This window comes from Phyllobates terribilis, unplaced genomic scaffold (genome assembly GCF_046119375.1).
Source record: "Phyllobates terribilis strain yellow unplaced genomic scaffold, ASM4611937v1 Scaffold_11__3_contigs__length_659146591, whole genome shotgun sequence".
NCBI classification, from domain to species: domain Eukaryota; kingdom Metazoa; phylum Chordata; class Amphibia; order Anura; family Dendrobatidae; genus Phyllobates; species Phyllobates terribilis.
Window position 1 is genome coordinate 87151118 of NW_027362771.1, and position 26256 is coordinate 87177373.

A 26256-nucleotide genomic window follows, 5' to 3' on the forward strand; every position below is an offset into this window, starting at 1 on the left:
CTGCACCCGAGCTGGCTAAAGACTTTATCCACCACATCTTCCGTCTTCATGGCCTGCCCCGTCACATCGTGTCGGATCGTGGGGTACAGTTCACTTCCCGTTTCTGGAGAGCCACTTGTAAATTGCTGGACGTCACCCTGGACTTCTCCTCCGCTTACCACCCACAGTCTAATGGTCAAGTGGAGCGGATCAATCAGAACCTGACCAGTTACCTTCGGCACTTCGTTAATGCCCACCATTCTGACTGGGTGGATCTCCTGCCATGGGCCGAATTCTCGTACAACAATCACGAGAGCGAGTCTTCCTCCAAATCCCCGTTTTTTATAGTCTTCGGTCAGCATCCTCGGATCCCGTTTCCCGTCTCCACCTCGGCGGACAATCCGGCTGCGGAATCTCTTGTTAACAAATTTTCCTCCATATGGGAGAGTACCCGGTCCGCACTCCTTCTGTCATCCGAGCGTATGAAAAGACACGCTGACAAAAAACGTCTGGACCCTCCTCAATTCCGCCCTGGGGATAAAGTCTGGCTCTCGTCCAAATATGTCCGGCTCAAGATCCCTTCCTATAAGTTAGGGCCTCGGTTCATCGGCCCACTGGAGGTCATCAGTCAGATCAACCCGGTGGCCTATAAATTGAAACTCCCGGCCAACTTACGGATCCCTAACTCCTTCCATGTGTCTCTCCTCAAACCTGTAGTGCTTAACTCTTTTTCCAAGTCTACAGGTACGCCTCCTGCTCCGGTTTCTGCTGAGGACGAGTTTGAGGTAGAGAACATTCTTGCCACCAAAAGGGTAAGAGGAAAGACCTTTTTTCTGGTAGATTGGAAGGGGTTTGGTCCTGAGGAGAGAACGTGGGAGCCCCGGGAGAACATCCATGCCCCTCTCATCCTAGCTAAATTTCTGTCTGGCCTAAAAAAGGGGGGGCCTAAAGGGGGGGGTACTGTAGCGCTGGCGTCCCTGCCCTCTGCTAGGCAGGGACGCTGCTCCCCTCACCGCTCTGCTCCGTGCCCGGCGTCCTCTCCCCGCTCTGCTCTCAGCGCGCGCTCCTTCCCGGCCCCTGTGCTTAGGGCGCGCGCGCGCGCGCTCCCCTCCTCTTAAAGGGACCGCGCGCGCCGTCCTAAGGAGTCCCCGGCCAATGGCCGGAGGACTTCATCATATATAAGGCACCTCCTCCAAGATGGAGGTGCCCGAGCAATGTTGTTTGCACCTGTGTCTCACCTGTGCTTCAGCCCTCAGGTCCCGTTGCCAGTTACCTGCCAGTTACCTGCCAGTTTCCTGCCAGTTTCCTGCTAGTTACCTGCCTGATTCCTGCCTGAATACTTGTTACCTGTCTGCCAGTCTGAGGTCCGACGGTCTGCCTTACTACTCCTGTCAGTCTGTCTAAAGGACCAGCCTGCCCGCTCACCTGGGAGCGCATATCAGCTACCTGCCTGCTTGCCTGAGGTCCGACGGTCTGCCTTACTACTCCGGTCAGTCTGTCTATGGACCAGCTTGCCCGCTCACCTGGGAGCGCTTCTCCGTTATCTGCCTGCTTGCCAGCCCGGAGGCTCCGTTGTCACGTGCTGTGACCACCAGCTATCTCAGAGACTCTTGCCCGCTCACTTGGGAGCGCATCTCCGTTACCTGCCTACTTGCCAGCCCGGAGGTCCCGTTGTCACGTGCGGTGACCACCAGCTATTCCAGAGACTCTTGCCCGCTCACCTGGGAGCGCTTCTCCGTTACCTACCTACCTGCCAGCCCGGAGGTTCCGCCGTCACGTGCCGTGACCACCTGCTATTCCAGAGACTCTCGCTTGCTCACCTGGGAGCACACATCTACCACCTGCCTGCTAGCCTACCCGGAGGCTCTGCCATCACAGGTCGTACCTACCCCTTACCCAGAGACTGCCCTGATCACTTGCCGTAACTCCCTGTCCGTTCACCCAGAGACTGCCACCCGCTCCCTTACAAGGGCCGCCCCCTTGTATAATAGCTCAGAGGTTCCGCCTCCCGGTCCCGTTACATTTTTGATCTGAGTCACGGTTAAAAATTACCCATACAAGTCTATGAGTCTTTTTAGTTTCAGCAGGAGCCTCGCTATGTAAATCAGTCAGGTTCCTGCAGGTTTCGGCAGCTGATGCTGCTGGTGCACAGACAATAATCGCCCAATAAGCATGACATATTTCTTAGAGATAACTGGCTCTTTTGAAATTTTAATTCAGCAACTTTGCAAAATTTTCTCCAAAAATTCAGTTTGCAGTGAATGAGTTTGTGTGAATTTTAATGCAGGAAAGCTTGTAAAATACATATGAGGGATAGGAGAGAGAGAGAGACAACCTCGCTGACCATAAGAGCTTACACTCTACAGGAAAGAGAGGACCCCGCTGAACATAAGAGCTTACACTCTACAGGAAAGAGAGGACCCCGCTGACCATAAGAGCTTATATACTACAGTATAGAGAGAGGACCCTCCTGACCATAAGAGATTACACACTACAGGAAAGAAAGAGAGGATCCCACTGACCATAAGACCTTACACACTACAGGAGAGAGAGAGAATACCCTACTGACCATAAGAGCTTACACACTACAGGAGAGAAAGATGACCCTGCTGACCATAAGAGTTTACACTATACAGGAAAGAGAGAGAGGACCCTGCTGACCATAAGAGCTTACACTATACAGGAAAGAAAGAGAGGACCCTGCTGACCATAAGAGCTTACACTATACTGGAAAGAGAGAGGGCCCTGCTGACCATAAGAGCTTACACTATATAGAAAAGAGAGAGAGGACCCTGCTGACCATAAGAGCTTACACTATATAGAAAAGAGAGAGAGGACCCTGCTGACCATAAGAGCTTACACACTATAGGAGAGAGAGCGGACCCTACTGACTATAAAAGCTTACACTCTAAAGGAGAGAGAGGACGCCGCTGACCATAAGAGCTTACACTCTACAGGAGAGAGAGGACACTGCTGACTATAAGAGCATATACTTTACAGGAAAGAGAGGATCCCACTGTCCATAAAAGCTTACACTATTCAGGAGAAAGAGGACCCACTAATCATAAGAGCTTAAACTTTACAGCTACAGGTGAGAGAGAGAGAGGATCCTGCTGACCATAAGAGCTTAAACTCTATAGGAGAGAGAGAGAGGACCCCGCTGACTATAAGAGCTTACACTCTACAGGAGAGAGAGGACCCTGCTGACTATAAGAGCTTTCACTCTACAGGAAAGAGAGTATCACACTGTCCATAAGAGCTTACACTCTACCGAAGAAAGAGACTTATCCAGCAACTCTGGATATGGAAAATAATTCTGCTGTACAAACTGTGCTTCACCGGGAACTGCTTATTTCTGATGGTCTAAGTAATGATCCCCCACCTATACAAGGTATGATAATCTGCAAGATGTCATAGATGCAGGGTATTATGAGGAAGCCTGCATGGTAATGCAAAATGACATTTGCCTGCTCTCTGATGCTTCAGCAGCTCTCTCTCTCTCATCAGTCAACAAGGTGGGAAATGTTGCCAGGCAATTTTTTTGGAGGAGAACGGTTAATCAAATCTCAAAGTTTTTGAATTTGTATGAAACCACAAATTTCAGAAAATTTTACTAGATCTCGATCCTATGTGAATCTATCCACTCATCTCAAGTATCTAACCATCATGGATTAATAACTTACCGGTATTGTTAATGGATATACAGTATATATCATGGATTGATAATTGGGTTAATAAGTGGCACTAATTGTTTTCTAAAGTAGTAAGTGACACCCTGGATAGACAGGAATATTGAAATCAGGCAATGTCACCTGCCTCAAACTATTATGTAATGGCTCAGATATATTAATAAGGAGGTCAGGTCATAAATTATTCAATAGAAGCTCTGTAAGTCTCCCTTATGAATATAAATAAAGTTACGGCTGTACTTTCCCTTTAAGTTATAAGTAATTAAACTGTTTCACAACCATTGAATAGGTTGTTACAGTCTCATATTCACAAAATATAAACCAGGTGTAACAGTGATGGACACCATAAGGTGACCTTCTGAGCCCACCAAATGGCATCAGGTTAGAATTGTGTTTTTCTTTCCTAGTAAAGCTTTTCAAACTAAAATGGTACATTCAAGCAGGCCAATGCTATTTATAAAGCTTGAATTCTTTGGAAAGGATCTAGTAGGACAATATATGGACATTGATCTCTGTATTAAAGGCTTATATCGGTATAACTGTGGAGAAAGGGAGAAAACAAGTCTGCTTTATCAAATTGACCCATGGGATGCTCGGAGATTTATTTTGACATACAAAGACTGGTTTTATGTTTGCAGTTGAAAGACTTTGATAAATAGTGCTTAATATATTAGACTTGCCTGTTTAGTTTTGTAATATTAATTTGCTAATATTTGAATAATTGTTTCTACAGAACCCAACTATCTAACCTATATAAAGGAGGCCTAGAAAAAAATAATTATAAAATAACTTTTAATGTAAATTAATCATGTGAACATTTTTTAAATATCTTACTTCTATACTGATACTATATTTCAAAGTAAACATTGAATAATGCAGGGAAGCAGAAGGAAGGATTAAAAAGCACTACTGATGACAATTTAACCACTTCGCGCCAGAGCCTGTTTTTGCCTTCGTGACCGGGCCAATTTTTTCAATTCTGACCACTGTCACTTTATGAAGTAATTACTCTGGAACGCTTCAACGTATTCCCCTGATTCTGAGACTTTTTTTTCATGTTGTACTTCATGATAGTGGTAAAATTTCTTCCATATAACTTGCGTTTATTTGTGAAAAAATCGGAAATTTGGCGAAAATTTAGAAAATTTTGCAATTTTCAAACTTTGAATTTTCATGCCCTTAAATCAGAGAGATATGTCACACAAAATAGTTAATAAATAACATTTCCCACATGTCTACTTTACATCAGCACAATTTTGGAACCAAAATTTTTTTTTGTTAGGGAGCTATAAGGGTTAAAAGTTGACCAGCGATTTCTAATTTTTCCAACAAAATTTACAAAAACATTTTTTTAGGGACCACATCATATTTGAAGTCACTTTGAGGGGTCTTTATGACAGAAAATACCCAAAAATGACACCATTCTAAAAACTGCACCCCTCAAGGTGCTCAAAACCACATTCAAGAACTTTATTAACCCTTCAGGTGCTTCACAGGAATTTTTGGAATGTGGAAAAAAAAAATTAACATTTAACTTTTTTCACAAAAATGTTACTTTAGACCCAATTTTTTTTATTTTCACAGGGGTAACAGGAAAAAATGGACCTCAAATTTTTTTGTGCAATTTCTCTTGAGCGTGCTGATACCCCATATGTGAGGGAAAACCACTGTTTGGGCGCACTGCAGGGTTCGGAAGGGAAGGAGCGCCATTAGACTTTTTGAATGTAAAATTTGTCTGAATAATTAGCAGACGCCATGTTGCGTTTGGAGAGCTCCTGATGTGCCTAAACAGTGGAAACCCCCCACAAGTGACACCATTTTGGAAACTAGACCCCTTAGGGAACTTATCTAGATGTGTGGTGAGCACCTTGAACCCCAAGGTGCTTCACAGAAGTTTATAATATTGAGCTGTAAAAATAAAATTTTCACATTTTTCCCACAAAACCGTTTTTCATCCCTTAATTTTGCATTATCATAAGGGTAATAGGATAAATTGCACCATGAAATTTGTTGTGCAATTTCTCCTGAACACGCTGATACCCCATATGTGGAGGCAAATTACTGTTTGGGCGCATGGCAGTGTTTGAAAGGGAAGGAGCGCCATTTGACTTTTTGAATGTAAAATTTGTTTGAATAATTAGCAGACGCCATGTCGCATTTGGGGAGCCCCTAATGTGACTAAACAGTGGAAACCCCCCACAAGTGCCACCATTTTGGAAACTAGACCCCTTAGGGAACTTATCTAGATGTGTGGTGAGCACCTCGCACCCCCAGCTGCTTCACAGAAGTTTATAATATTGAGCCGTGAAAATAAAATTTTCACATTTTTCCCACAAAAAATCTTTTTCATTCTCTAATTTTGTATTATCATAAGGGTAACAGGATAAATTGCACCATGAAGTTTGTTGTGCAATTTCTCCTGAACACGCCGATACCCCATATGTGAGGGAAAACCACTGTTTGGGCGCACGGCAGGGTTTGAAAGGGAAGGAGCGCCATTTGACTTTTTGAATGTAAAATTTGTTTGAATAATTAGCGGACACCATGTCACATTTGTGGAGCCCCTAATGTGTCTAAACAGCGGAAACCCCCCACAAGTGCCACCATTTTGGAAACTAGACCCCTTAGGGAACTTATCTAGATGTGTGGTGAGCACCTTGCACCCCCAGCTGCTTCACAGAAGTTTATAATATTGAGCCGTGAAAATAAAATTTTCACATTTTTCCCATAAAAAATGTTTTTCATCCCCTAATTTTGCATTATCATAAGGATAACCGGAGAAATTGCGCCATGAAATTTGTTGTACAATTTCTCCTAAGTACGCCGATACCCCATATGTGGGGGAAAACCACTGCTTTGGTGTACGGCAGGGTTCGGAAGAGAAAGGAGCGCTATGTTGGCTGGGATAGGCAGCAGACACCATGTCACATTTGAAGAGTCGCTGACATGCCAAAACAGCAGAAACCTCCACAAATGACCCCATTTTGTAAACTACACCTCTCAAGGATTTCATCTAGGGAAGTAGTGAGTATTTTTTAATTTTTAAATTTATACCATTGGGCAGTGAAAAAATCATAATTATATTTTTACCACAAAAAAATGTTTTACCCTCAGATTTTACATTTTCACACAGGGCAATGGGTAAAAATGGTGCCGAAATGTGTCACACAATTTCTTCTAAAAGTGTCAATACCCCATATGTGGCTGTATCGTACCGCTTAGCCATACGGTGAGATCTGGGGGGGACGGAGTGCTATTTGACAATTGGAGAACAAATTATTGTAGAATAGGCATTTGGATTTGGGAGCACAAAATTTTCTGAATTTCTTTTGGGGGGCAAGGGTCATTTTGCTTTTCCAGAGCCTTTCTGCTACCAGTAACTTGGAAGTCCCTTATATTTTTAACAGATGACGGACCTGAGTGGGGACTAGCTTTTTTTGAGGACTGAGTTGAAGCTTTTATTGGGAACATTTTACGTAACATTTATCCGGCGCTCTAGGCTGAGCACTTACATCGGGGTTTCCATCTAAATTTCCAAGTGATGTAATTCAGATGAAACCCCTGCAGGATCCATTCACTGTAATGAGGCAGCAGAGTTACTCTGGACACCGTCTGGCCTCTGTGTAGCGGTGTCCTTTTTTTCAGAAGTGCACAAAACTGTGGCCAACCGCACTTTTATGCACGCCTAAAACAAATGACACCGTGGGATCCCAGGCTAGACGGCGTCCACAGTGACCTATATCTGTCTCATTACAGGGAATCTTCCGTCATGGGTTCCGGCTGAATCATGTATTTCAGAGATTTACACGGAAACTCTGGTGTAAGTGCTCAGCGCAGAGCACAGGATAAATGTGGGCAGAGCCTTACTGGGATCTTTGGGGACATAATAAACAAATCAGTAGCAGGTGAAGAATTGGTTTTATTTATTTTTTACGCCGTTCCTAGTGTGATATAACTGATTAGATTACTTTATTCTTCGGGTCGGTGTGATTACAGAGATACCAGATTGATATCGGGTTTTTATGACTGACAGCTGTCACACACTAAAAGACGCTTTTTTTGCAAAATCTAGTTTTTGCATCACCATATTTTGAGAGCTATAATTTTTCCATATTTCGGCCGACAGAGTCATGTGACGGCTTGTTTTTTGCGGGACGAGTTGACATTTTTATTGGTACCATTTTTGGGGACGTGACATTTTTTGATCGCTTTCTATTCCGTTTTTTGGGAGGTAAAATTAACAAAAACAAACAATTCAGGAATTGTTTTTTGAGTTTTTTTTTATGCCGTTCTGCGTGTGGTAAAAGTGATCAGGCAGCTTTATTCTTCGGGTCAGTACGTTTACAGCGATACTACACTTACTGTATTTTTTTTATGTTTTGGCGCTTTTACACAATAAAACTATTTTATAGAAAAAAATATTTTTTTTGCATTGCTTTATTCTGAGCGCTATAACTTTTTTATTTTTCGGCTGATGGAGCTGTATGGCGGCTTTTTTTTTGCGTAACAAGATGACGTTTTCAGTGGTACCATTTTTATTTCTATTTTGTTTTTTGATCGCATTTTTTTCCACTTTTTGTTTGGCAATATGATGAAAAAGCATATTTTTTTGCTCCGTTTTTTATTTATTTTTATTACGGTGTGCACAGAAGGAGTTAATTAGTGTGACAGTTTTATAGCTCGGGTTGTTTCGGACGCGGCGATACCAAATATGTGTACTTTTTTTGGTTTTGTAAAAATATACAGATTTATTGGTTTAATATTTTATTTATTTATTTTTATTTATTTTGTGATTTTTTTATTAATAGTTTAAAAACTTTTTTTTTACTTTTTTTCACATTTTTTCTTAGTCCCTGTATGGGACATTAATTTTTATTTTTCTGATCTCTGATCTCATGTAATGTAATAGACATATATTACATTACATGAGATCTTCCCTGACTGTTTCAGTCAGAGTCTCCTGTCTGGCTACAGCTGCAGCTGAGCCAGACAGGACACCATATATGGCAGAGCTGGAGGCGGTCATGTGACCTCCAGCTGCCATAGCAACCCCAGGTCCTGGAAGGACTCGGAGGTCTTCGGAGAGGTAAGTTGACGACCCCCTCTCCTCCTGCTGTCTCCTATATGCCGCGATCACTATAGATCACAGCATATAGAAGACAGCTAAGGGTTAACATCACTGGGACCTGATCTAATCAGGTCCCGATGATGTTCCCTGTCAGAGCTAACGCTCTGCACCGGAATCGCAGCGCTTGCAGGACCCTGGGGGTCCTGAGCGCTGCGAGACCACCCACCGTTTTTAAACGTCGGCGCTGCACAGAGCCCGGCAAGCGCCGACGTTTATCTACAGTGGGCGGTCGGGAACCGGTTAAGATAGCAGCATAGAATATTAAGTTGTCAATTCCTGCTTGCTGCTACATCTTAGGGATTTTTCGGTCCAAGTGATGTAAGTAAAAGAAATGGACCACACTCGGCTTTTCTGCATTTGAAAAGTATCGGCCCATGCACTAGTTTCTTCCATAAATTGGATGAGACTTGCCGATTCAAGTTTATGGGTGTGCAAAAAAAAATCGGATGCAATACAGTGCAACAGTTTAGCATCTGTTTTTTATGGATACAATGCAATTCTGTAACATAGGAAACTGTAAATCAGGGGTGCACAACCTTTTTTGGTCTAAGGGCCACACTGACATGCTGAACTAATCCGGGAGCTGCACTAAAAATTTAAGGGATGTTATTTTCTGTGACATTTCTGGTACACAAAAAGTATATACCATAAATATCTGATAGGTACAAATTCTACTTACAGGACTCTTACCTCCAAATATCAGCACTCTAATGGCATGTTCACACTGAGTTATTTTAGAATATAGAAATAGATTCTGTTCCTAAATCCATATCAAATACCCTTGGATTAAGTTTCCAACTGATTCTTATAGTAAAGCTCCTTTAGTGTACAGAGGACTGTTTTTTTCACGTTATTTTGCAGTAAAGCTAATAGGAAGCTTATTCAAAGAGTATTTAAAGCATTTTTTTATGGATTTGCAGTAAAATCCGGTTCTAAATCCTCATAAAAAACTGTGTGAATAGATGCTAAAGAGGAAGTCAACAGGAATATCCCCCCTACACACACACACACACATACAAACACTGCCCCTCTGCAAAAGATACCTCCCACACACACACACTGACCCTCTGCAAAATATCCCCCCCAAACACACTGCCCCTCTGCAAAATATTCCCCCCACACACACTGCCCATCAGCAAAATCCCCCCCCACACACACCCACACTGCCCCTCTGAAAAATAGCTCATCAAAACACACACACTAACCCTCTGAATAAAGTAGCCCCCATTCCCCCACACTGCCTCTAGCAAAATTTTGCACCTTTTCATTGTGCATATCAACCCAAGGACAAAAGCAAAAGACCTTGTGAAGATGATTTCAGAAGCTGGCAAGATTGTGTCAATAACCACAGTGAAACGAGTACTGTATCAACTTGGGCTGAAAGGTCACTCTGCCAGGAAGAAGCCATTACTCCAAAAGAAACATAAAAAAGCCAGATTAATGTTTGCAAATGCACACAGGAACAAAGATCTTAATTTTTGGAGACATGTCCTGTGGTCTGATGAAACTAAAATTTAACTTTTTGGGCATAATGACCATTGTTACTTTTGGAGTAAAAAGGGAGAAGCTTGGAAGCCTAAGAACACCATCCCAACTGTGAAACATTGGGGTGGCAGCATCATGTTGTGGGGTTGTTTTCCTGCAGGAGAGATTGGTGCACTTCACAAAATAGATGGAATCATGAGAAAAGAAGATTATGTGGCAAGTGGCAATACTGAAGCAACATCTCAAGACATCAACCAGGAAGTTAATGTTAGAACCCTCCTGTTTGTTTTTTCCATCTTGTGTTTTGCGGTCACATGACCATCTACCTTTATATTCCAGCTCTGCCCTTTTGGCTGTGCTGGACTTCAGTGTTTGACTGTTTCTCTAGCCAGGTGCTTCTGTGCCTTTCTCTGTCAGTTCGCTTGGTCCTTCTGGGACCTCTAGTACCTTTTTGTCAATGTATCTTTTTGTGTTCTACAACTACTTCTCTGTTTAGGAGGTGTCCCATTTTGTCCCAGTCCTTAGTTCTTTTAGGGACCCCTCCCTTTATGCTATAGGTCTTCGTTCAGACTAGCCAAGGACTAAGGCGGGTCTGTTCGCTAGGAACAGGCAGCCCGCTACATCGATTCAAGGATTCAACTTAGTCTTACTGTAGGGACAGCTTTCCCCTATCTTTCCTTAGTTCATGTTGCAGATCATAACAGTAAGTCCAGCCCAAAAAGCTAAAAGGAAAGAAATTTGGGGATCAGTATGGTTTCCGTCCAGGATTTGGCTCAACGCCTGCAGGGATTGTCTATGGAGGTGGCCGAGCTTCAGCAACACGCGAGTAGCTGTTCTGGAGCGCATTTTGTCGAACCCAAGGTAGGACTGCCGGATGTATTTTATGGTAAACAGCAAGATTTTTTTTCCTTAAAAATGCTTGTTTGTTATATTTTTATTTGAGACCAAGGTCCTCTGGGAATGAATCACAGCGCAATGGTTTTATTATGTCACTTTTGCGCAATGAACCACAGGGGTGGGCCTTTTCTCTCCAACCTATTTATCCGTGTTTAAGGTCTGTTGAAGAATTTTTTTTCTGCTATGTGGATATTATATGACGATCCTGATCGAATCTCATCTGCTGAGGCAGAACTCAGGCGTTTGAATCAGGGATCAGGTGATGTTGAAAATTATTGCACACACTTCAGGAGATGGGCCTCAGAAGTTAAATGGAATGAACCTGTGCTGAAATGTTTATTTCTTGCTGGTCTGAGTGAAAGGGTTAAGGATCTGCTAATTGCATTCCCTGCACCTGAGACTTTGCAGGATGCCATGCAATCAGCTGTTCGTGTGGACAGGAGACTGAGGTCCAGGGTGAATGAGGTAAAGACTCCAGTAATGTCAGTTCCTAGTAGCCAGAAAATCTGCTCTGACGGCGGAGAACCGATGGAGGTTGGGGCTAAGTCGCTCCCCTTTCAGGAAAGAGACTAGAGGTTCGCCGAGGGATTGTGTCTTTATTGTGGTAAAGCTGACCATTTGATTAAGTATTGTGAGCATCGTTTAAGTAAAGAAAAAAAAAAGGTCAGTTACGCCCATATAGCTTGTTTACGCTCTGAAGGAGTATTTCTTTCTGGGAGTACTACTTTGCAGGGAGACTTGATTGAATTTCAGGTATTTGTGGATTGTGGTTCAACACTTAATGTGATTGATAAAGGGTTTTTGGAAAACCTTAAATTGAAATCCAAACCTTTGTCATCACCTATTTCTGTGATTGCAATTGATAACACTCCCTTGAAATGTATTACTCACAAGGTTGCTGCATTTCCCCTCACTATCAATGGAGTTCACCAAGAAATTTTGGACTTGGTTGTTTTAGATAATTTACCCTCTCCAGTTGTTCTAGGATTGCCTTGGTTAAAACTGCACAATCCTTTACTGAACTGGTCTACTAATGTGATTAAGTCTTGGAGTCCGAAGTGCTATGATAAATGTTTTAATGGTCGCATTGCGGCTGTGGAAAAAGGGAAATTACCTGTACCTATTCAAGATTTTTGGAGGGTTTTTTCGGAGGAGGAGTCGCAAGTTTTACCTCCTCATAGGGATTATGATTGTGCCATTGAGTTTGTTCCTGGAGCTACTCTTCCCAATAGTCGCTTGTTTAATCTGACTATCCCTGAAAGAAAGGCCTTGGAGGAATACATACAGACTAGCCTGGCTGCTGGTCACATTAGACCTTCTAAGTCGCCTGTGGCAGTTGGATTTTTATTTTTTAATAAAAAGGACGGGGGTTTACGTCCATGTCTGGATTTTCGTGAAATTAATAAGATTACCATACGCAATTCCTACCCATTGCCGTTAATTCCTGACTTGTTTAACCAGTTAGTGGGGGCCAAGTGGTTCTCTAAAATTGATCTCAGGGGGGCATACAATTTGTTACAAGTGAAGGAGGGTGGTGAATGGAAAACTGTGTTTAACACCAAGGTAGGTCATTTTGAGAATCTGGTGATGCCTTTTGGTCTTACCAATGCACCTGCATTTTTTCAGAACCTTATTAATGACATCCTGAGACCTTTGATTGGTAAGAATGTGGTTGTGTATTTGGATGACATTTTAATTTATTCACCAGATCTAGAGTCCCATTGGCAGAGTGTACGTGAAGTTTTGCAGTTATTGAGTGATAATTCACTCTTTGCTAAGCTGGAGAAATGTGAGTTCGCTATGCAGAAAAGTAGTTTTATGGGCTACATTGTCTCGAGCGAGGGCTTTGAGATGGACCCTGTGAAGGTTCAGGCTGTGCAGGAATGGCCTAGGCCTATTGGTTTGAAATCTATACAGAAATTTTTGGGTTTTGCCAATTATTACAGGAAATTCATTAAGAATTTTTCTATAATTGTTAAATATCTAATCGATCTCACCAGGAAAGGAGCGAATACGGCCCAGTGGACTACTGAGGCCATTGAAGCGTTTGAGTATCTCAAAGAGAGGTTCAGTTCTGCCCCTATCCTTATGCAGCCTGATGAGACCAAGCCTTTTTTGGTCGAGGTCGATGCTTCATCGGTGGGGGTCGGAGCAGTTTTGTCTCAGGAGAACACGGGTGGAGTACATCCTTGTGCCTTCTTTTCGAAAAAATTTTCGGAAGCCAAACTGAATTATGATATTGGAAATCGGGAGTTGCTGGCTATTAATCTCGCATTTGAACATTGGCGTAATTTTTTGGAAGGCGCTAGATTTCCTATTCAGGTTTTCACAGATCATAAGAATTTGATCTATCTGGATGCTGCCAAGCGCTTGAATGCCCGTCAAGCTAGGTGGGCACTTTTTTTTTCTCGGTTTCATTTTTCTGTTACCTATATCCCTTGTACTAAGAATGTTAAAGCCGATGCTTTATCTCGCAGCTTCTCTCCTACGGTCGGTGCCGAGGAGGAGGAGAGAATTTTACAGAAAGGAGTTGTGGTGGCGGCATTGGACTCCGTGTTGGAGAATGGGATTCTGAAAGCTCAAGATGATGCTCCATCTAACACTCCCCATGGGAGGTTGTTCGTGCCTAGAGTGTTTAGGAGAGATTTGTTTGTGGAGTGTCATGAGTCTCGGTTGGCAGGTCATCCAGGAATTTTGGAGACTAAGAGACTTATCAGTCGCAGTTTTTGATGGCCTGGATGGCAGAAGGAAGTCATTAAGTGGGTGTGTCAATGTACTGTGTGTGCTAGGTCAAAGGCTTCACATGCTCCTGCTGCGGGGACACATCTCACAATGGATTTTATTACTGATCTTCCTGTGTCTGATGGTTTTACAGTCATCTGGGTGGTCGTGGACCGTTTTAGTAAGATGTGTCATTTGGTTCCATTCATTAAGTTGCCCTGCGCCAAGACACTCGCTAAGGCGTTTGTTAAGGAGATTGTCAAGCTCCATGGCGTTCCCACGGATATTGTTTCTGATAGAGGACCTCAGTTTGTGGGTCGCTTTTGGCGTGCTTTTTGTGACAGGTTGGGAGTCCATTTGTCATTTTCGTCTGGTTATTATCCTGAGTCTAATGGACAGACTGAAAGAAAGAACCAGGATGTTGAACAGTTTTTGCGTTGTTTTGTGGCGGACAATCAAGAGGTGTGGTCTGAGTCTCTGCCTCTCGCAGAATTTGCTCTTAACAATCATACATCCTCCTCTGCTGGGTGCTCTCCTTTTTTTTTGCTGTACTGGGAGACATCTATCTTTTGGTTTGTTCTCCAAATTGGGGTCGGCGGTGCCAGACGAGGAGAATTTTTCCGGTGATTTCGAGAAAGTTTGGACTAATGTACGTTGCAACCTTCAAGAGGCTAACAAGAAGTCCAAGAAGTACAGTAAAGACCAAAAGTTTGGACACAACTTCTCATTTAAAGATTTTTCTGTATTTTCATGACTATGAAAATTGTACATTCACACTGAAGGCATCAAAACTATGAATTAACACATTTGGAATTATATACTTAACAAAAAAGTGTGAAACAACTGAAAATATGTCTTATATTCTAGGTTCTTCAAAGTAGCCACCTTTTGCTTTGATGACTGCTTTGCACACTCTTGGCATTCTCTTGATGAGCTTCAAGAGGTAGTCACCGCAAATGGTCTTCCAACAATCTTGAAGGAGTTCCCAGAGATGCTTAGCACTTGTTGGCCCTTTTGCCTTCACTCTGCGGTACAGCTCACCCCAAACCATCTAGATTGGGTTCAGGTCTGGTGACTGTGGAGGTCAGGTCATCTGGCGCAGCACCCCATCACTCTCCTTCTTGGTCATATAGCCCTTACACACCCTGGAGGTGTGTTTGCGGACATTGTCCTGTTGAAAAATAAATGATGGTCCAACTAAACGCAAACCGGATGGAACAGCATGCCGCTGCAAGATGCTGTGGTAGCCATGCTGGTTCAGTATGCGTTCAATTTTGAATAATCCCCAACAGTATCACCAGAAAAGCACCCCCACACCATCACACCTCCTCCTCCATGCTTCATGGTGGGAACCAGGCATGTAGAGTCCATCCATTCACCTTTTCTGCGTCGCACAAAGACACAGTGGTTGGAACCAAAGATCTCAAATTTGGACTCATCAGACCAAAGCACAGATTTCCACTGGTCTAATGTCCATTCCTTGTGTTCTTTAGCCCAAACAAGTCTCTTCTGCTTGTTGCCTGTCCTTAGCAGTGGTTTCATAGCATCTATGGGCCTGCTGTACAAAGTCTCCTCTTGACAGTTGTTGAAGAGATGTGTCTGCTGCTAGAACTCTGTGTGGCATTGACCTGGTCTCTAATCTGAGCTGCTGTTAACCTGTAATTTCTGAGGCTGGTGACTCGGATAAACTTATCCTCAGAAGCAGAGGTGACTCTTGGTCTTCCTTTCCTGGGGCGGTCCTCATGTGAGCCAGTTTCTTTGTAGCGCTTGATGGTTTTTGCAACTGCACTTGGGGACACTTTCAAAGTTTTCCCAATTTTTCGGACTGACTGACCTTCATTTCTTAAAGTAATGATGGCCACTCGTTTTTCTTTACTTAGCTGCTTTTTTCTTGCCATAATACAAATTCTAACAGTCTATTCAGTAGGGCTATCAGCTGTGTATCTACCAGACTTATGCACAACACAACTGATGGTCCCAACCCCATTTATAAGGAAAGAAACCCCACTTATTAAACATGACAGGGCACACCTGTGAAGTGAAAACCATTTCCGGTGACTACCTCTTGAAGCTCATCAAGAAAATGCCAAGAGTGTTCAAAGCAGTCATCAAAGCAAAAGGTGGCTACTTTGAAGAACCTAGAATATCAGACATATTTTCAGTTGTTTCACACTTTTTTGTTAAGTATATAATTCCAAATGTGTTAATTCATAGTTTTGATGCCTTCAGTGTGAATGTACAATTTTCATAGTCATGAAAATACAGAAAAATCTTTAAATGAGAAGGTGTGTCCAAACTTTTGGTCTGTACTGTATTTTGACAGGAAACGTAAGGGGGGTTTCGTTTACTGTGGATGACATGGTTTGGTTGTCCTCGAAGAACCTGCGGTTGAGGATTCCCTCTAAAAAACTGGATCCTAAGTTTGTGGGTCCATTTAAAGTGCTTCAGGTTGTTAACCCATCTGCTGTTAGGTTGGATGTCCCTACTTCCTGGAAGATTAATCCTGTGTTTCATGTTTCCTTGTTGAAAAAGGCTGATGTATCTGATAGGGACGCCACTGTCACAGTTCCTCCTGTGGTGGAAGATGGCGAATATGATATTTCTTGTATCTTGAATTCTAGATGGCATAGAGGGAGATTACAGTATCTCGTCTCCTGGAAGGGTTTCGGTCCCGAAGACAACTCTTGGGTAAGGACAGATGATGTCTCTGCTCCTAGGCTTGTTAAAGCTTTCCGCAAGAGGTTTCCGGATAGACCTGGGCCTGGAGGATCCAGAGGATCCTCATAAAAAAGGGGGTACTGTTAGAACCCTCCTGTTTGTTTTTTCCATCTTGTGCTTTGCGGTCACATGACCATCTACCTTTATATTCCAGCTCCGCCCTTTTGGCTGTGCTGGACTTCAGTGTTTGACTGTTTCTCTAGCCAGGTGCTTCTGTCAGTTTGTCTTTTTGTGTTCTGCAACTACTTCTCTGTTTAGGATGTGTCCCATTTTTGTCCCAGTCCTTAGTTCTTTTAGGGACCCCTCCCTTTATGCTATAGGTCTTTGTTCAGACTAGCTAAGGACTAAGGCGGGTCTGTTCGCTAGGAACAAGCAGCCGCTACATCATAGGGATTCAGCTTAATCTTACTGTAGGGACAGCTTTCCCCCATTTTTCCTTAGTTCATGTTGCAGATCATAACAGGTAAAGCTTGGGCGAAAATGGGTCTTCCAAATGGACAATGACCCGAAGCATACTTCCTGAAATTGCAATAAAGTGGCTTAAGTATAACAAAGTCCATGTTTTGGAGTGGACATCACAAAGCCCTGATCTCAATCCTATTGAAAATTTATGGGCAAAGCTGAAAAGACAGGTGCAAGCAAGGCGACCTACAAACCTGGATCAGTTTTGTCAGGAGGAATGGGCCCAAATTCCAACCAACTATTGTGAGAAGCTTGTGGAAGGATATCCCAAATGTTTGACCCAAATCATTCAGTTTAAGGGCAATGGTACCAAATACCAGTGAAATGTATGTAAACTTTTGACTTTGCAGTATGTAATAAAAATGCCTTAAAACATTCTCTCTCTCTCATTATTCTGGTATTTGGCAAATATTACAAATTATGGTAATCCTAATTGACCTAAAATGGGAAAGGTTTATTCTGATTTCATGTCAAATATCGAGAAAAACATGCATATGTGTGTTTTTATCTAGTGTGTGTAAACTTCTGGTTTCAACTGTATGTACTGTATTTATATATATATATATATATATATATATATATATATATATATATACAGTACAGACCAAAAGTTTGGACACACCTTCTTATTTAAAGATTTTTCTGTATTTTCATGACTTTGAAAATTGTACATTCACATTGAAGGCATCAAAACTATGAATTGACACATGTGGAATTATATACTTAACAAAAAAGTGTGAAACAACTGAAAATATGTCTTATATTCTAGGTTCTTCAAAGTAGCCACCTTTTGCTTTGATGACTGCTTTGCACACTCTTGGCATTCTCTTGATGAGCTTCAAGAGGTAGTCACTGGAAATGGTTTTCACTTCACAGGTGTGCCCTGTCAGGTTTAATAAGTGGGATTCCTTGCCTTATAAATGGGGTTGGGACCATCAGTTGTGTTGTGCAGAAGTCAGGTGGATACACAGCTGATAGTCCTACTGAATAGATTGTTAGAATTTGTATTATGGTAAGAAAAAAGCAGCTAAGTAAAGAAAAACGAGTGGCTATCATTACTTTAAGAAATGAAGGTCAGTCAGTCCGAAAAATTGGGCAAACTTTGAAAGTGTCCCCAAGTGCAGTTGCAAAAACCAACAAGCGCTACAAAGAAACTGGCTCACATGAGGACCGCCCCAGGAAAGGTAGACCAAGAGTCACCTCTGCTTCTGAGGATAAGTTTATTCGAGTCACCAGCCTCAGAAATCGCTGGTTAACAGCAGCTCAGATTAGAGACCAGGTCAATGCCACACAGAGTTCTAGCAGCAGACACATCTCTACAACAACTGTTTAGAGGAGACTTTGTGCAGCAGGCCTTCATGGTAAAATCGCTGCTAGCAAACCACTGCTAAGGACAGGCAACAAGCAGAAGAGACTTGTTTGGGCTAAAGAACACAAGGAATGGACATTAGACCAGTGGAAATCTGTGCTTTGGTCGGATGAGTCCAAATTTGAGATCTTTGGTTCCTTCCACCGTGTCTTTGGGCGACGCAGAAAAGGTGAACCAATGGACTCTACATGCCTGGTTCCCACCGTGAAGCATGGAGGAGGAGGTGTGATGGTGTGGGGGTGCTTTGCTGGTGACACTGTTGGGGATTTATTCAAAATTGAAGGCATATTGAACCAGCATGGCTACCACAGCATCTAGCAGCGGCATACTTTTCCATCCGGTTTGCGTTTAGTTGGACCATCATTTATTTTTCAACAGGACAATGACCCCAAACACACCTCCAGGCTGCGTAAGGGCTATTTGACCAAGAGGGAGAGTGATGGGGTGCTACGCCAGATGACCTGGCCTCCACAGTCACCAGACCTGAACCCAATCGAGATGGTTTGGGCTGAGCTGGACCGCAGAGTGAAGGCAAAAGGGCCAACAAGTGCTAAGCATCTCTGGGAACTCCTTCAAGATTGTTGGAAGACCATTTCCGGTGACTACCTCTTGAAGCTCATCAAGAGAATGCCAAGCGTTTGCAAATCAGTCATCAAAGCAAAAGGTGGCTACTTTGAAGAACCTAGAATATAAGACATATTTTCAGTTGTTTCACACTTTTTTGTTAAGTATATAATTCCACATGTGCTAATTCATAGTTTTGATGCCTTCAGTGTGAATGTACAATTTTCATAGTCATGAAAATACAGAAAAATCTTTAAATGAGAAGGTGTGTCCAAACTTTTGGTCTGTACTGTATATATAAATAGATAGATAGATAGATAGATGTGTATATATTAGATGCTTTATACTATACATATATATGTAAATATACATACATTGCTCAAAAAAATAAAGGGAATACTTAAACAACAGAATATAACGCCAAGTAAATCAAACTTCTGTGAAATCAAACTGTCCACTTAGGAAGCAACACTGATTGACAATCAATTTTACATGCTGTTGTGCAAATGGAATAGACAATAGATGGAAATTATTGGCAATTATCAAGACACACTCAATAAAGGAGTGGTTCTGCAGGTGGGGATCACAGACCACATCTCAGTACCAATGATTTCTGACTGATGATTTGGTCACTTTTGAATGTTGGTTGTGCTTTCACCCTCGTGGTAGCATGAGACGGACTCTACAACCCACAGAAGTTGCTCATGTAGTGCAGCTCATCCAGGATGGCACATCAATGCGAGCTGTGGCAAGAAGGTTTGCTGTGTCTGTCAGCGTAGTATCCAGAGGCTGGAGGCGCTACCAGGAGACAGGCCAGTACACCAGGAGACGTGGAGGCGGCCGTAGGAGGGCAACAACCCAGCAGCAGGACCTCTATCTCCGCCTTTGTGCAAGGAGGAACAGTAGAAGCACTGCCAGAGCCCTGCAAAATGACCTCCAGCAGGCCACAAATGTGCATGTGTCTGCAAAAATGGTTAGAAACCGACTCCATGAGGGTGGTATGAGGGCCCGACGTCCACAGATGGGGATTATGCTTACAGCCCAACACCGTGCAGGACGCTTGACATTTGACACAGAACACCAGGATTGGCAAAGTCGCCACTGGCGCCCTGTGCTGTTCACAGATGAAAGCAGGTACATACTGAGCACATGTGACAGACGTGACAGAGTCTGGAGACGCCGTGGAGAGCGATCTGCTGCCTGCAATATCCTTCAGCATGACCGATTTGGCAGTGGGTCAGTAATGGTGTGGGTGGCATTTCTTTGGAGGGCCGCACAGCCCTCCATGTGCTCGCCAGAGGTAGCCTGACTCCCATTAGCTACCGAGATGAGATCCTCAGACCCCTTGTGAGACCATATGCTGGTGCGGTTGGCTCTGGGTTCCTCCTAATGCAGGACAATGCCAGACCTCATGTGGCTGGAGTGTGTCAGCAGTTCCAGCAAGATGAAGGAATTGAAGCTATGGACTGGCCCGCCCGTTCCCCATACCTGAAACCGATTGAGCACATCTGGGACATCATGTCTCACTCCATCCACCACCGTCAGTTGCACCACAGACTGTCCAGGAGTTGGCGGATGCTTTAGTCCAGGTCTGGGAGGAGATCCCACAGGAGACCATCCGCAACCTCATCCGGAGCATGCTCAGGCATTGTAGGGAGGTCATACTGTCATGTGGAGGCCACACACAATACTGTGCCTCATTTTGACTTGTTTTAAGGACATTACATCAAAGTTGGATCAGCCTGTAGTGAGTATTTCCACTTTAATTTTGGGGGTGACTCCAAATCCAGGCCTCCATTGGTTGATAAATTTGATTTCCATTGATGATTTTTGTGTGATTTTGTTGTCAGCACATTCAACTTTGTACAGAACAAAGTATTCAATGAGAATATTTCATTCATTCAAATCTAGGATGTGTCATTTGAGTGTTCCCTTTATTTTTTGGAGCAGTGTATATACAGCTTTCAGAATATGATCTTGCAAAAAATATTTTTTTTGTTAAATAGGGGTGCAGGGAGCAATTCCAGTCAGTATAACTCGCTATAATCATTCCCTTGCATTTTGATTGATACCCAGCTCTGCACACGCACACTATAGAGAGGGCTGTCAATCCATGTGCTGGGGTGGGGGGGGGGGTGCTTACAGCCACACTCCCCTATGACTGAAAGTGATCGGCTTCATGGTGGCTATAGGTTCATTTTCTCCCTGTAGCTGCTGATTCAGTAAGGAATACAGGTCAGATTTTACTGATATTTACCTCCAGATTAACCCTATATCTACAGGTAAATAGTATTTCCTAACATGACAAGTTTTCTTTAATATATCACACAAACATGTAATCTAATTTTGCAATAAAAAATTATAACCGAGTACAATTTTAACCAGTTGATATCCAGTTTTTTTTAATCCATTGGTCATGTTTAAACCATATTAGTTTAACATTCACTAAACATGGCTAATGGATTGAATGTAACTTTTATTCCATGGATGGGACTTTTGCTGAATTTTTCCCCCCAGACCATTAAAGCTTTTACATATGTTTGTTTGTATATTACGCTTATCGTTTGTAAAAAAAATATGTATTGTAATTTGCATTTATATTGTAGCTACTGATGAATTGTATTTGTCAATATTTATTACAGTTGGATTTACAAATTGAATTGGACTGCACAGATATAAGACTGGTGGTTCCAAAAGGGGTTTCCAGAATTAGAAAACAAATTACTACATTCTCCCATAAACACCACCATACCCTCTCCCAGGTTGTGTGCGGTATTGCAGCTTACCCAACCTTCAGACAGTTGTGGGTCTTTTTTGGGAAATAAGCAGCTATATATCTAATCCTGGACAGGTCCTTTAAATAGTTCAAAGTCATTTTGACAACATGTTTAATGTTTATAAGCATAACACCATTGCTGCTTGTACTTTATGACTTTATGCACTTCTTAGCCACACACATCGCTCCTCTGTGAAATAGCTGTACAAACACACTTGTGTGTACAATATATTTTTTGCATATCTTCAGGTTCGGTCAGTAAATGACAAATATAATGCAGATACCAGTTTACATAATGCAACAATGATAGAGGACGCTTAAAGAGTAATGAAATGAACAATAACTTATTGCTGCCCTGGTGATATCAACTGAATGAGGTGAGCTATGACATACTGTATGAACCTGTAAAAAAATTATATATATGTATACATTGTTGACGACCCTTCAGATGAATAGAGGTTGTCCCAACCAGACAAATAATTTCAAGTCAAAAATTTACTGCACCCTTAGGGATTAATGGAAACATTATAAATTGAAATGGCAGGCTTCTTGTATTTCAGCATAAATAAAAAGTGGTATTTTTCAACCAAAACAACCTCCATTATGCACTGAAAGCTGGGTCGTGATATGTTCCCAAAGACAAGAATGCAATATTTTCTCCAAGAAAGCTTTTTACATGAGGCAAAATGTTGTATTTTATGGCCAAATTTTTGTTGACCAACGAATGTTTTGCCTATTACAAAATAATAATTTCTAATCTATTGGCCAGAATTAAAAGAGTTGTCAAGAATTTGGAAAAGGTATCTTCTGCTTTACAGAAACAACTCGAATAGGGATGAGTTGAAATGCCAGACATAGCGAAAAACAGATGTAGTGCTGTTTCTGGAAATAGGCAGATCTTTTGTTTTTCTAATCCTGGACAACACCTTTTAAGCCTAGTCCCATAAAAATATATATTATTAGCCAAATAAAACTAGCTTTAAGCAATTATTCACTTTTATCTGCTTATTTGCATTACATCCCCTGGGAGCCATCTTTCGTGACTGTTCTGGTTTCCTTGGTGGAGCATCTTTGCCATGTTCTCTCCCAAGCATTATTTCAAATATTGTCTTTGACCCTGACAGTTAGGAATGTTAGGAGATTACATTCTGTAGTCAATGAGAAAGGAAGTGATGTCAGTTTAGAAATAGCTACAGACAGGATGGAGCAGGTACATATTGTATGTTTCATGTAAGTCACACGTTGTCTCTGAACTTGGACTCTAGTGTGGAATCTCAGACTATGGCTCAGAGCAGTATTAAGTCATCACTCTGCAATTGCATAGTCAATTCTTTTCAAAATATACCACAGAGCACAGGCTGTATTTAGCCGAAAATCATTCTGAGTTTTTATAACTAATTTTTTTTTAACCAGTTTTTCACATTTACTTTAAATAGACTATAATTTGTTTTACTTTTTTTGCAGGTTAGTAAACTGATTTTTTTGCATTTTTAACTAGCTATTTTTAGCAACATTCTCCTTTTATTGCTAAAAAAAAGTCCAAACTATCTTTTTTCATTTTTTTTCAGCATTATTTAATGGTTACTTTGATATTTGACAAGCACTAGTTAATGACACTCCATTGGAAGCAGGGCTTTGTTTACTTTTTTATATAATTATTTAACAATTTTGTTATATTATACATTTTGTGTTTTACTTCTATCTTATTCTCTTTATGACATGTCCTTCAATAGGTCAGAAAAAATCTTTGGGGCATTTTTTCTATTTTTTCTTTTATTTACCTATTTCTGGATTATGTGATCACTGGAATAGTGAAAGTAGTAGCACTGTATATTGTGGGTGCCTTGTTGCCTCATAGTTACAGTGCAGCTCACCGTTATTGGCACCCCTTTTTTTTCATAGACTGTACAATATCTTCAGAAATAAATGGAAATGTACCAAACTCATATCCTTAGGATTTTTTAATTAGTTGTCCAAAGAAATACAACAATAAAACATTGTTTTTCAACTTCCATGTTGCAATTTCAAAGAAGAAACAGAATAAACAGCATGTGCAGCAATAAAGGCACCCCTAATTAATATTTGGTTGCACACCCTTTGGCATTGCTGACAGCCTCCAAACATTTCTTGTAGCCATCTATAAGCTTCTTGCATTTCTCTGCTGAAATTTTCTCCCACTCTTCCTTTGTAGTTTGTTTAAGCTCTTGAATGTTTGCAGGGTTCTTTTTCCCAATGGCAGATTTCAGCTCAACCCAAAGATTTTCAATGGGATTGACGTCAGGTCTCACTGCTGGCCATTTTAAAACAGTCCATTTTTTCTTTGTCAACCATTCCTGTGTACTTTTGGATGTGTGCTTTGGGTCATTGTCTTGCTGGAGGACCCATGATCTTCAACTCAAACCAAGTTTTCTTACACTGGGTAGGACATTTCACTCTAAAATATCTTGATAATTCTCTGATTTCATGATTCCTGTGATGCAGTCAAGGCCTCCAGTACCAGACGCAGCAAAGTAACCCCATAGCATTATGGATCCTCCACCATGCTTAATTGTTGGTAAGGTGTTTTTTTTTCCTTATAAGTTTTTTTGCGCCATCTGTAAACGAACTGCTGCTTTGCATTGCCAAAAGCTCTATTTTTGTTTCACCTGTCCACCGATCATTTTCCCACAAGGATTGTGGTTTGTGAAGATACTCTTTGGCAAAGATCAGTCATTCATTTTTATGTCTTTTCTACAGCAATGGTTTTCTTCCCATAATGCTCTGCTTGGTATAATGTGCGGTGTATGGTACTTGTTGAAAACATGACCCCAGACTGTTTCAGGTTGGCCTTCAGGTCCTTGGATGTTTGACATAGTGTGTTTTCCACCATTTACACCAACCTTCGAAGACATCTCTTGTCAATTTTACTCTTTTCCCCACATCCAGGGAGGCTCTTTATGGTTCCGTGCTTGGAAAACTTTTTAATAACATTGTGCACTGTTGAACTGTGGGATACCAAGGTCTTTAGAGATGGCCTTATACCCTTTAGAAGTCTTGTGTTTGCTAATAATAGCAGTTCTGACGTCCTCAGACAGCTCCTTTGTCTTCTCCATTGTGACAAAGGAACAGGGCTTACTATGTGGGTTTTAAAAATTATCATTCATTGGCTAATTCATGTCACATAGGCACAGACAATTAATCACAGGTGAATCTCTTTTGTGATTTACCACAGGTGAGTCAAAATGTGTTTCCATAGTAAATTAGCGTAAAGTATGCCAATACCAGTGACACAGCAAGCTTTAGGTTTTTCTATTTTTCCCGCTAATTGTTTTTTATTTTAAATTATTGTTTACCATTTGCTCTTTTGTATTTTACATGAGTGCTCTATACAAAAAAACTGTTTCACTTGATTAATTTTTTTCAGGAGGTATTCCACATTATCTACTTAAACTTCATGGGTGCCAATATTGATGAGTAGGATTGTACATAGTTTAAAAGAAGACATAGGTTCATAAAGATAAACCTTTCTCCACCAGTTATACATTCTCTATTGCTAGATTATTTATAACTCAAAATGCCATTTGTTGTGAGAAAAGCATCCAGTCCATTTAATAATACTGTTTTAGTATCTCCCATTACTACCTTTTGTGGTAGGGCACTTCACAGTCTGCATGCTCTAACTGTAAAGAACCCTTTTCTGTTTAGCTGTTGGAACCATCTTTCCTTCAAATGTAATGATTGTCTCCAGGTCCTTTGTAAGGTCTTTGTAAGAAATAAGTCATGTGCCAGTTAGTGATGAGCGAGCACTAAAATGCTCGGGTACTCGTTGCTTGGGTTGAGCAAATTGGAATACTCGGGTGTTAGGAGGGCGGTTGCAGACAACTTTATTTTAATGGAACGCAACCGACCCCGGGGTCCGCGATGCAGCCTGGAGGACTGCTGCCGAACACTTTCCGGGTGAAGCGGAAAGCAACCAACTTAAAGGATAAACCCTTCCATGTTACTACACACAGGAACGGGTATAGTGGTTCGCTCTATCTCCGTTAACAGCACGGGAGATGTGCGACCGGGAAACTATCTGTAGCCCTGTTAACTACACAGGGACTACACTGGCGGCGCTAGGATGCGTGTGTGACTACGCCGACGGGTACACGTGCCTCCAGCCGGCGTGCTACCGGACTGCAGGGTATTACTCCACGTGTCTGACATAGCGGTGAACAGGACGTCTGCAGGCTGCTGGGGGTGTTAGTCGACCCTTTTGGCTGAGCCAGACAGCTAGACGAAGCTACCTGCCTCTATGGAGCTAACCTGCCTCTATGGAGCTAACCTGCCTAGCGGAAACTACACGTGGAACAGAGTCGTCCACACAACAGCATCACTGCTCAATGATCAGAGTGCGCCGCCATGTTTGTGGGCAGGCCTTTTAAAGACTAAGCCCTGCCCACCGACGCGCCATTGGTGACGCTACCCATGGACCAATCAGGCGGTG